Source organism: Anabrus simplex, chromosome 9, assembly GCF_040414725.1.
Source record: "Anabrus simplex isolate iqAnaSimp1 chromosome 9, ASM4041472v1, whole genome shotgun sequence".
Lineage (NCBI taxonomy): Eukaryota > Metazoa > Arthropoda > Insecta > Orthoptera > Tettigoniidae > Anabrus > Anabrus simplex.
Window position 1 is genome coordinate 51,116,511 of NC_090273.1, and position 13,287 is coordinate 51,129,797.

Genomic DNA, 13,287 nt, shown 5'->3' on the forward strand with positions numbered 1-13,287 from the left:
TCGTGGTGAAAAGTGAACGAACCGAGGAATGTGTGCACTACAATATTTGTCATACCTTTCAGGTGTCCGGGTTCATGGTTAAATGGTTAAAGTGCTGGCATTTGGTCCAGAGGGTTCTGGGTTCAATTCCCAGCCGGTTCGCGGATTTTAACCTTCGTTGGTTAATTTCAACAGCTCGGTGGCTGGGTGTGCGTGTCGTTTCAGCATTAGAATTAATCACAGGTAGGGCCCCATCCTCATAGACACGCAGGTCGCCTATACGGTGTCAACTCGAAAGACCTGCACCAGGTCTCTTCGGAGGCTACACGCTATTATTATTATTATTATTTTATACCTTTCGGGTGTCTGATGCGAGTTTTAGAATCACTTTCTCTGTCATAAAGGTGGGCTGAGTGGCTCAGACGGCTGATGCGCTGGCCTTCTGACCCCAACTTGGCAGGTTCGATTCTGGCGCAGTCCGGTAGTATTTGAAGATTTTCAAATACGACAGCCTCATGTCGGTAGATTTACTGGCACGTAAAAGAACTCCTTCGGGACTAAATTCCGGCACCTGGGCGTCTCCGAAAACCGTAAAAGTATTTAGTGGAACGTAAAGCAAATAACTTTGTCATTACTGGGAAATATAGCCCGCCTGGTGGCCATGATCGTTAAGGCAACAAGTCTATATGATCTAACATCATGGTTAGCAGGTTCGAGTCCCGTTTTTACCATCAGAATGTTGGCCGGCAGGATAGGAGAGGTGGTGGTATACAATTTCTAATCACTATATTGCGTACCAAAAGCCTGGATTCAATTCCAAACCTCTCCATGGTGTTCATATGGAGTGAAAGCATATGATGCTAATGGCGGTGATTCGTCCTTCGGTTGGGGACGTTGAGCCTTGAGCACACCCCTGGGTGTTACTCGACAGGAGTAGGCTGTGTGCTGACACTGGGTTTCACCCTCTCCCTACCTCATCATCATCATCATCATCATCATCATCATCTCGCACTCAGATGTGCAGGTTCCCCGTGGGTGTCTACCAGAGGGACCTGCACCAAGCGAGCCGAACATGTCCTTGGATGACACTTCGTTAACTAAAAGCCGTACACTAAATAATTCATAAATCGGGAATTATTATGAGTGAGATTTTTAACCCATTACTGCATGCGATTGTCTGTTGCGTCTTCAGCTCGAATACTAGTTGGATCCTCAAATAGCGTCGCCAAGGTTATGCGGTTGTAAGGAAACTATGTCAAAGTGAAACGTACTAGGCAGAATGAGGAGTGAGGTAGTTTGCCGTTACTTACGTCACTGGGACAGAAAAGTGCTATTACAGCAGGACTTGCGTAGCACCCTTTATTATAGCACTTAGACACCGGGCGAGTTGGCCGTGCGGTTAGAGCCGCGCATCTGTGAGCTTGCATCCAGGAGATAGTGGGTTCGAACCCTACTGTCGGCAGCCCTGAAGATGGTTTTCTGTGGTTTCCCGTTTTCATACCAGGCAATTGCTTGGGCTGTACTTTAAGGCCACGGCCGTTTCCTTCCCACTCCTAGCACTTTCCTATCCAATTATCGCCATAAGACCTGTGCCTGTGCTACGTAAAGCAAATAATTGTAATTATAATAATAATATTAATAATAATAATAATAATCACTTAAACATGCTAATCGTGCTCTGAATGTCGTTATTCAGCGCCACCACTACCTCAGCAGCGTCCATACTGTTGCCACCATTAATGAGATTGGGTCTTAGATTGAAGCTACGGATGAAAAAATACCACATCCATCAAGAAACGACAGCAGGCTAGCATGTGATGCTAGATTCTAAAGTAAGGAAAGGAACGAAAAAACAAAGCTTTTGGTATGTTTCTAATAATGCAAAAGTTGAGATAAGTTTTCCCACATACTACATTTCTTAAAGTTACTTCTTAAGCACTACAAATAAAACTCTGTCCCGGAAATCGTATGTTGTTTTATGAAGTAGGCTACCTTGACGGCTTGGTTTCTATATTATCCTCTTTTTAAACGACACCCACATGATGAGACGGTGTCTTTCTCGTAGAATGCTATCGCTTCTTACCAAACGTCGTACCGAAGTTACAGTTACACAAAGAAGGAATTCGTAACACCTGTGTCATGAACACTCTCACTCCAAACACGCGTGATGGATGATCGCAGGATTCTTCGCTCGTGAAAATGGAAAGCAACAACAGCAGTGCCTGAAAAGGGATAATGATCGATGCAATACAGTAAGGTAAGGGTTATTCTGCCCGAAGGCAGGTCCGAACCTCCGCAGAGGTGTTCCTGAGCCGGAGTTTACGTGCGGTAGGGTGGCCAGTTCCTTTCCGCTCCTCCATTCCCTTACGCCCCACCAACAGCGCGTGGCAACCCATCCAAATCCTGACCACGCCCAATGTTGCTTAACTTCGGAGATCTCACGGGATCCGGTGTTTCAACACGGCTACGGCCGTTGGCGTGCAATACAGTGATAACGATAAAATAATCGTTGGAACTTAAGCAAAGTTCTATTTTTTTCCTGAACACATACACATTTCATATTAAATATTTGGACTTGTCATTGACAATTATGAAGCCTCAGTGGCTCAGGTGGCAGCGTGCCGGCCTCTCACCGCTGGATACCGTGGCTGAAATCCCGGTCACTCCATGTGAGCTTTGTGCTGGACAATGTGGAGGTGGGACAGGTTTTTCTCCGGGTACTCCGGTTTTCCCTGTCATCTTTCATTCCAGCAACACTTTTCATGAACATTTCATTTCATCTATCAGTCATTTATCTTTGCCCCAGAGGAGTGCGACAGGCTTCGGCAGCCGGCACATTTTTCCTGCCCTCGCCGCTAGATGGGGGCTTCATTCATTCATTCATTCATTCCATTCCTGACGCGGTCGAATGACTGGAAACAGGCTGTGGATTTTTATTGACAATTAGGTATAGTGCTTAAAATACCTGTTTTTAATTTTTCGCTTTATAGCCTATTTTAACGTGTCAACATTTTTTCTTAAATCTTTCTTGCATTCCAAAGCGAGTTAAACAACCTCTTCCCTTTTCCGCCATCGGAAAGTCTAGCTGTGAGAGAGAAGTAGACCTGCTTGGAGCCTAATCCTGATTGAATCCTAACATTCCAGCTTTCATCAAAATGACTATGGCACATCACGTTCTCTACCAGAAACCAGTTCATCCTTTGACTTGCAGCCATTCAGAATCAGTTACGTGCGTAAATTGAACTGTGTAATGCCAAAGATAAAATCATAAAGACCTGCTGGAAAAACAAACTGAAAAATAAGTTGGACATGCCGTTGCAGAAGAAAATTGAACAAGACATTAAACGTTGCTACTAATGTGTTAATGTAAAAGAATAACGAAGGTGGAAATATATTACCAGTTTGTCTCATTCCAAATCTAAAATATTGTCCTGTTTCTTCAGCAGATGCAGAACACACGTTTTCAGCTTGTAAGCTGTACTTTTTCGTGGATAACCTAGAAAAAGTGCTGATCTATTGTGAGGCTAACTACGGGAACAGAAATTAATAAAAACACAAGAAAACGTAATATTCAGTTTGTGTACGGACACGTTCAAAATGTAAAGTATGTGTTAGTTTATTCTTAATGTCCAGTAAACAAATGTGGTAGGGGAGGCCTACATTGTTATCTTAGTTTCATTCTTTTGGAAATTATTAGTGCTTATTTTAAACTTTAAAGAACCTGAACTCTACCATCATCCTAGCGTTTTTCCCCGCATAGTAGCTGAGTCCGCCTTTGAACAGAACTCTATAAGAACACATTTTAATCACCCTAAGAACCACTTTTTATGGCCTTAAATTTCATTGTCTAGTGATAAGACGGTCTGCCCTTGAGAGAACTTCCTGAATCTCCAAGCTTTGACTCATCAGTCCGAGTTATTCAAACCATTAATCACGTTTGGTTTCTTCATCTGAGGTGTTCTTGACGAAAGACCGGAAAGGGATCAGACACCTGAAGAGTGCTGTTTTGATGCATTCTCCGGCGACAGTAAGTTTTCAATCTGTGATGGATTAGGATTGCACACTGTAGGCTGCATGTACTTTCTGTTTGGATCATTGTTTTATTAATGTATTGCATGTGAAATGTTAAAAGGTCGTCATGAAACTCTGTTAAAATACTTATTTGGATCCAATTACTATGAAGTTTGATACATGTTTATGCTATTGTTTCCTGCTGTATATTTCTTAAACATGTCATCAACAAGGACAGCTAATGTTTTCAATATTATAATATCTACTGTATACTAGTACTTCCAAATGCAACGGGTTACATTTTGCACAGCGAGCTGCATTTTCAGAAGGTTCCCTTATGGGGCCGTGCGATTGCTATTATTAGTAATTCCATATATACTTTTACGATGTTTTCACTATCGTGTGATGGTTTGTTCGTTGAGAGTTCGATCACCTCTCGGCCTTTCCCAGACAGAAAAGAATACTCGCCACGTGTTCCTCTCTTTGTAGTGTATGTGATCGATACGTGTGTTGGGTTTGTTCCTTTTTGGAGTTGTTGGAGCCGAAGCACATTGTGCATCAGTCAACAGCCGAGTGCAGCGACGTGCGAACTTTGCTAATGGCGCATTTCCCGCGAGCTAATTTTGAAAGTACCAGCTCCCACTGCTGGAACTCGGGAAGTGTGAGTCAGATATCATTACGTTCTATTTCTGTTACTTTTCATGTAAAGTTGCCTGTGATCATGTGGTAAGTAAATTATGAGTTGAGAGTGGGTTTCGTCGTATTATCCTTCCATATTCTTCTAAGTAAAATTATTGACTTCTTGTAACAAAATCCTTTTTGGTGTTTTTGAGAATGAAGATGTGAATTGTGTCCTTTCTTTAAACTTCCCAGCAAAAGGGACTTTGTGAGTATCATTTGGATATTTGAGTCCACATGCTGTCGAAAAGTAACTTCCCATCGAATATTACAAATTTGTGATAGATTATAGTGAAACAAATTTTATTTGATCCATAAAATGGTACAAATTATCCGCAGTGTTAAAATTGCACATTGAGATCGATGCTATCCTCCATATTGTCTATATTAGTCTAGGGAAAGTTCCTGCTGACTTCCAGCAAGAACTCCGGAGGGGTGGGTTCTTCTTAAAATATATCGAAACCGTTCCTCCTCCTGACCCGTAGGTCGTGGATTGGTGCAGTATACTTCCTGTTTTACTCACCCCCACAGGAAATTGCCGCATGGCGTGAGGCCAAGGTTCATTGCTGGCCATTCATGTGGACTACGAAGAAACAACTAACATCCCGGAAATAAGATATCTGGCCACACACGGCGTGCAAAATAAAGAAGGGACGGTATTGCATGAAGATGAGGTTGTTGACGTTGTTTCCAGTCTGCACAATAGTTCAGTGACCTTTTCTTCAGCATTGGTTAGGAAGTGATGTACTTCAATTATGTCTTCAATATGGAATGGCCTCATCTCACGACGAACCATACTGTGGAGTGTGACCTGAGAGCGATGTTATCTTTTCAACTATGGACCAAAGATTATCTTATGTTCAGTAGTGATCATCACGACGATTCCACCCCTCCACATGGAACATGGCTTCGTCCCTACAAATGATGTTAACGAACGGGGACAGGTCTACTGTGTTAATTGAATAATTTTATGTACCTTGAGCTTGGTGGTTGATAGTGATGGTGGCGACTTTATTTTGGTCTTTAGCGGGGACTACAGCAATATACTGACAATCATCCTTTCTTAACTCTTCAAAGAAAGGTCGGAAACTTTGAAGAGTGAAAGTACTGGTAATAGGAAGGCGAGAGCAATGAAATCCCTAGGCCTCACAAATCTAATGCTACAGGTTCATTGGAGAATAGTCCGGCTCCATGGCTAAATGGTTAGCGTGCTGGCCTTTGGTCACAGGGGTTCGGGTTCGATTCCTGACAGGGTTGGGAATTTTAACCATCATTGGTTAATTTCGCTGGCACGGAGGCTGGGTGTGTGTGTGCGTGTCGTCTTCATCATTATTTCATCCTCATCACGACGCACAGGTCGCCTACTGGCGTCAAATCAAAAGACCTGCACCTGGCGAGCCGAACATGTCTTCGGACACTCCCGGCACTAAAAGGCATACGCAGTTTCATTTCATTGGAGAATAGATGACCTTAGGAGGTTTGATGGAAGAAATGGAATCGAGTAGCCTGGCACAATTAGGTGGAAGCGATGCCAGACTCGGCTAGAGGCTCCGTAGTCGTTACTCATGCTTCAAAGTTGAAAGCCCTTGTGAGAATATTAGACAATTAGCCCGATACATTTGTAGGGTAAAAATTATTTGGCAACATGTGTTACTTCCATGATAATGTAACTGTTAACGACTTAAGGTGCACCTTGACTTGAATTTGGACTAGATCTTGAGTTGCACAGTCATACTTGGTTTCCAGGGAATTCCGGATGAGGTTGGTGGCATTTAAAGGTGTTTAAAAGTGACAACTCCGTATCGTTGGCTTCCGGCACAGTAAAGAACTGCAGGATAAGAATTCCGACAATGCGGCGTATATTGAAATCTATATGATGATTATGATGATGATTATTATTAACCGAATGATTTGGTTGCGCGGCTTGATTCATGTAGCTGTGAGCTACCATTCGGGAGATGGTGGGTTCGAACCCCAACATTGGCAGCCTTAAAGACGACTTTTCTTAGTTTCCCATTTTCACACCGGACAAAAATACTGGGACTCGGCCGCTTCCTTCCCAATCCTAGCCCTTTCCTGTACTTTCATCGCCGAAAATCTTCGATGGTTTAGTGCGACGTAAAATCACTGGCATAATATAGCATATTATTTAGCCTGAATTGAGGGATTGCAATGGGAAAACTACAAGGTAACTGCTATCAGTGTCTGAATTTGAACCTAGGATTTCCGAACGGTGAGGCAGTTAATATTTAAATATTTGAGTCAAAAGCTAAGTTGCGATGTCAGCAAATTAAATGCAGGATCTCAAAAGCAACTAGTGATAAACACATTAACTCAGATCACGACTCGTGTCTGACACCTGTTCATATTTGTGACTAAAATCCTTAAAAGAATGTCTTATATTTTCGAAGATCAGGACTTCTCCGTTGAAGTGCTTATCAGCTAGTTGTTAAAACCCAGCGTATTGGCTCCCGGTACGGATCATGCAGTTATACATTGTTTATCTGAGGGCTTCTAGGGGGCATAATATTGACACCATTTTCAGTAGGAGCTTATGTCCAAAAATGTACTGTTTCCGTGCTGCAAGCAAAACAAGTCATGTGGATCTCTCTGCCCAGTCGTTCCACTCATGACTGAGTATCGTGACCCAAGGACTTAGTTGTTTCTTTTATTATTTGTTTTTTCGTGTCAGTAGCACAATATATATTACAGATGAAAATTCGATAAAATATATGAAATTACAATACTACATAAAATTAAACAGTTGATATCATTCTGTATGTACTTGCGTTTTCCGGACGGTAACTCTCCATGGTAAGTCCATGATCTCTCTTACTTGATCAACCCATATTTTTGCGACCCGTCCTTGTGCCAGAAACTTTTCCTTGGACAATTAATTTTTCCAGGTTGTCATCCTCTCTTCTCATAATGTGACCAAAGAATTGCTGGGTTCTCTTCGCAACATCCTTCTCCAACACCACATTTCGAAGGCGTTGATTCGTATCCTGTCTTAAGCTTTTATGGTCCAAGTTTCGCATCCATACAGGAAGATCGAGAACACAAGCGAATGGACTAATCTTTTCTTCGTATTCATAGATATTGCTAGATCTTGCCAGATCTTTAATTTTGCCATAGCTGTACGTCCTAGAATGATGCGACGCTTGATTTCTTTTTCGCAGCTACTTGTATCCTCAATTATTGAACCAAGATAAGGAAACTGACAGACTCTTTGGAGATCGTTCAGGTGCTGTGGCAGCTGAATCTCTGCACCTTTGTTGACAGTTTTGTCTTGGTCCAATTAATTTCCATGCCAAGATTGTGACTTTCCTGTTGTACACGATCTATAGTGTCCCAATTGATTGTCCTGCGCGTTCACCAGATTTGATGCCACTGGATTATTTCCTGCGGAACCACAAGAAGCGTCGAATTTACGGGGGGACGGTGGAGTCGTAGGAAGATCTGCTAGCGTTGATTACGGCAGCGGCGCATGTTTGACTGCAAGGTGTTTGTGAGCGAGTGTGCGATAACGGAACATGATATGCAGGTACATCACCTCGTCGAGCCGTTCTTACGAATGGACGCAGAAGTTCTGGAGCAAAATTGTATAAATTGTAGTTGTTATACGTGCTCCGCTCATTGATGTAACAGACGCGGGACGTTCAATCGCGTGTTGGCGTAAGCAAGGGAACGGTAAGTTTCCAGATGGAATGAAAATCCATAACCTGTTTCCAGTTTCAACCGGATCAGGAATGGAGGATGAGGATATGAATTTGCCGGCTGTCGAAGCCTGTCGCACTCTTCTGGGGCATGAAATTTATGATATTGGAGTGTGTTGCCGGAATGAAAGATAACGAGGAAAACGGACTAGGCCTACCCGGAGAAAAATCTGTCCCAGCTCTGCTTTTTCCAGCACAAATCTCACATGGGAGTAACCGGGATTTGAACCATCGAACCCAGCGGTGAGAGGCCGGCGCGTTACCGCCTGAGTCACGGAGTTTTTCGAGAGATGTATTACATTTCAAAATGTTATCTACTCGGTCTCTGTTACGTGTTCCCAGAGTGAATAATATAAATGTAGATATATTCTGTAGCTGTGAGCTTGCATGCTCGAGATAATGGGTTCGACCCCAACCGTCGGCAGCTCTGAAGATAATGAACTACTTTTTCTTTCCTGGCCTTTTTTTTTTTTCAGTTACCTGGGAATCAGCTCAAATTTGGGTTAGGCTTATTTTTACTTTAGTGGAGAGTATTCTTGATTGCGTGAGTCTGTGGTGATTGTTAGTGTGATTTGCGTAAAGTAAAATGTGTATTAAGACGAATTAGCCAAACTTGGTTAAAATCCCCGGCCCGACTGGGAATGGAATCCGGGACCCTCTGATTTGAAGGTCTCTACTGACCATTAAACAAAGGAGATTGGCATATATGCGATGTAACTAAGGAAATTTAATGTTCAGCGTGACGGCATTCTCATGATGGCGGGGGGGGGGGGATTTTTATTTTAAGATGAAGTACAACTGGGTAATCATCCTCTGACGGCATTCTCATCGGTATTGCTTGCATTTCGCGACTGGGTCCGCTAGCTCTCAGATCAATAGTGAACTTCATCCCAGCCCTAAGTTCAGAAGTAAGATCTATCGAAGTCAGGGAATCTGGATATTCCGACTCATAGGCTAAATGGTCAGCGTTGAGGCCTTCGGTTCAGAGGGTCCCGGGTTCGATTCCCGGCCGGGATTAATTATTCTGGCCCGGGGACTGGGTATTTGTGTTTGTCCCAACACTTTCTTTTTCATATTCAGACAACACACTACACTACCAACCATCACAGAAACACGCAATAATGATTACATTCCTCCATATAGGGTTGGCGTCAGGAAGGTCATCCTACCGTAAAACAGGGCCAAATCCACATGTGCGACAGTTCGCACCCGCGACCCCACGGGTATGGAAAAAAGCTGTAGAAAAAAAAGAAGTCGGGGAAGAAGAAGAGGCAGGCACGCTATACATCACGGGGATAGCTTAAATAGAAACCGAAGCATTTACATTTTCTTTATCAAGGAAGAGCGGAGTCGTGCTGTTGTCTTGCTTTGCTCAGATGCATTCTGCTACTGTGGCGTTCGATGGACGAGTTATGCGGGACAAATCGCTGGTGCATCACTGCATGCTTATTGTCGTGGTGAAGTGGTGGTGTAGTACACCTGCTGTTCATATTACCTCACAGCTCGCGAGTTCGTGAAGAGCACACGATGGTGCAATCCTGTATCACCACTGCATGACTGACGAGATAGCAGCAGTACGTTGGACTTCTTCCATACATTAGTCATGCTATCAGCACTTCTGGAAGCAATTAAATGCTACGAATGTTACCTTTAGCATCATTTATTGTCTTTGTCGCAGAAACTTAGTCGCCAGTATTCTGTGAACTGGCGTATGTTCAGAGTAATTACATTTAACAGAAACCAAAATTAGACCGAAGACCCTCGATTAAGAATTATTGTGCGAACATGTAGGAATCAGTACCATTACTGAGTGCAATCACCTTACTTCGATCTAACAGAGCTCACCACGAACAATATTTTGTTTCTGTGATTTCTGTAGGCCCTAATAATAATAATAATAATAATAATAATAATAATGCATACATACATGCATACATATACGGTATACAAAGCATATACTTCAGTGGAACCGATATAATAAAAAATTCCATATCCCGAAATGCAAAATTAAGGCATTACAGCACTGTAATCAAGCCTAAAGCACTATATGCATCTGAAACACTGATCATTTAGGGGTAGATCGTTGAGGAAAGATGTAGAAAAGAAAGAAAGAAAGAAAGAAAGAAAAATCTGAAGGAAAACCTTTGGATAAGTCTGTACAGTGGAAATCTGGATAAGGATATCTAATGACCTGTACCAACACTCAGGGAAAATCTCAAACATATTTTGGGAAAGACGTTTGAAATTTTACGGACATATCTCAGAATGAGTAATCAGAGATTGACGAAAAGAATTCTGAACTTTGCCCCATTAATGAAAGTAAAAAGCAATCCGCTGTTCGAAGTTGGAAAAGATCTTCAGGAAATAGGCGTCACAGATGACATTGCCCCGTGGTGTAGGGGTAGCACTGCCTCCCACCCGGAGGCCCCGGGTGCGATTCCCGGCCAGGTCAGGGATTTTTCTCCCGACCTGAGGGCTGGTTCGAGGTCCACTCAGCTTACGTGATTAGAATTGAGGAGCTATCTGACGGTGAAATGGTGGCCCTAGTCTCGAAAGCCAAGAATAACGGCCGAGAGGATGCGTCGTGCTGACCACACGGCCCCTCGTAATCTGCAGGCCTTCGGGCTGGGCAGGCCAAAGCCCTTTCGAGGGCGTTAATAATAATAATAATAATAATAATAATAATAATAATAATAATACTGAGCAAGTGGCTGTGCGGTTTGCGTCACGTAATTGTCAACTTTATTGGTGTTAAAGACTTCATTAAATGACGAAGGCAGTGATTTTTATGGTATTATTTATCGTGGGCTTGGAACATCTTGTTTCCTTGTACGGTACTTTTTCTAGGGTGATTGTTACCAGTATGTTTCAGAAGATTGCGTAGGCCTATCGGAATCGAAACTATTCTTGAAGGAATTGGCATCGAACTCGGACCAACAAAGCATGAAGCTATAGCGGTAACTTCTAACTATGGAACCGGCAAGTCGCTATAATTATTGAGTGGTAACACACATAGCAGAGTGCAAGTTGTTCATAACTGGAACGACATCGTTGTCCAGAAGATTCAAAGGCAGGCAGTCAGTCGTAGTGACCTGCTCCGTACTGGGAACTCCCATCACGAACTCTTCTGGAATGTTGAAATCAGCCATGATCGCACCGTCGCGTCGCGTCGTTGCCAATAAATTGAACAAGGTGTTGAAGAGACAAGGAAGAAACAGAACCTCTTGCTGCTTTTTGCGGTACATCTATGCCAGCTATCATCATACACTGCAACGTGTTCGCTGCTAGAGGAGTGTAAAATTGGCTTCAGAAATCAACAAAATATAGAATCGTGCAAGATGCACATGACTCGATTGAGAACGTTTTGAAAGCTGTTGTGGAGTTCAAGTGCTTGCCTGTTATGCTGAAGGTTGCAATACTGAATGTGGCACAGTTGATAGGCATTTAAGAGTCCTTAAGTGCGAAAGTCTTGTGTTAGGTAGTAGTTCACCTGGCGTCTCAAAACAAACTTGCCGGGCCAGCACTTTTGAATGAATAAATATTCACCCCATCTACACGTTAAAATGAGAGTTTTAAGGTGAAACATATTGTTCACTATTAACATGATTTCATATGCGAGTTTCTTGAGTGACACAAATTGAACTAAAAAATGTACAAACCAGCGGTCAAAAGTTGATAATTAGTCCTGAATAGTGCGAACAGGACCATTGTTAGCACCGGTTGGAACTGCGTGCCCTCTTGTAATTTGCACCTCTGCCCTCAAGAGGTGTACGTGAACCTATCTTATAGCCTTGAACAGGGGTTAAAAACTTCACTGACGCCATGGGTTTTGTCAGTAGCCAGGACTTGTCTAGAACAAGATAATATTCATGTGCACGCACTAGTATTATTGGTATGCACATGTCATATTCATTGCCAAAACCTTAGGTCTTACACGTCAGGGGTGCAGTATAGAGCTTCTCGAAGAGAGTGCGCCCCCACGGAGCGGAGACGCTGTGTCGTGTCAGACCATTGGACTAAGAATAAGTTTATTATTATTATTATTATTATTATTATTATTATTATTATTATTATTATTACACATACAGAGAATGAAAGAGTTTGTGTGAGTGTGCAAGCCCATACACGACACGACAGTAAAAAGTGTAAGTTACGCAGCATCTAAAAATCCTTTCTCCTGCAGTTGTGGTATTTCTAAGTTACTATAACTTTCCGATTACTTCAATCACAGTCCATTGTTTTCAATATCTTAAATGTCTCATATTGGCTTTTATTCATAGAAATGATATGTTGCTAAAATTGCCCTTTCAGTAGTTGTACACACCGGGCGAGTTGGCCGTGCGTGTAGAGGCGCGCGGCTGTGAGCTTGCATCCGGGAGATAGTAGGTTCGAATCCCACTATCGGCAGCCCTGAAAATGGTTTTCCGTGGTTTCCCATTTTCACACCAGGCAAATGCTGGGGCTGTACCTTAATTAAGGCCACGGCCGCTTCCTTCCAACTCCTAGGCATTTCATATCCCATCGTCGCCATAAGACCTATCTGTGTCGGTGCGACGTAAAGCCCTAGCAAAAAAAAAGTAGTTGTACAATATTAGAGATTCATCCACAGGGTGATAATTTAATGCGAGAGACTTTTGTCTATTTATTTATTTATTTATTTATTTATTTATTTATTTATTTATTTATTTATTTATTTATTTATTTATTTATTTATTTATTTATTTATTTCAGCTGGTTTAATGTCGCGTGATAGGTTTCAAGTGACAGTGAGGGGGAATGGTCTAGGACTGAGAAGGTAGCAATCAAGGTGTTATTTAAGGGAAACCACGGAGAAACAAAGTGAGTGCTGCCGACGCTGGTGCTCGAACCCACAATCTCCTGAAAACAAGCTTAGGGCTTCACG

At 42.5% G+C, this 13,287-nt stretch overlaps 1 protein-coding gene across 6 annotated transcripts in view; it reads left to right on the top strand.

Annotated features, from left to right (window-relative positions):
* The window catches only part of LOC136881281 (CUGBP Elav-like family member 2), a 1,536,179-nt gene that overhangs the window by 1,075,711 nt on the left and 447,181 nt on the right, over positions 1 to 13,287 (top strand). The window lies entirely within an intron of this gene.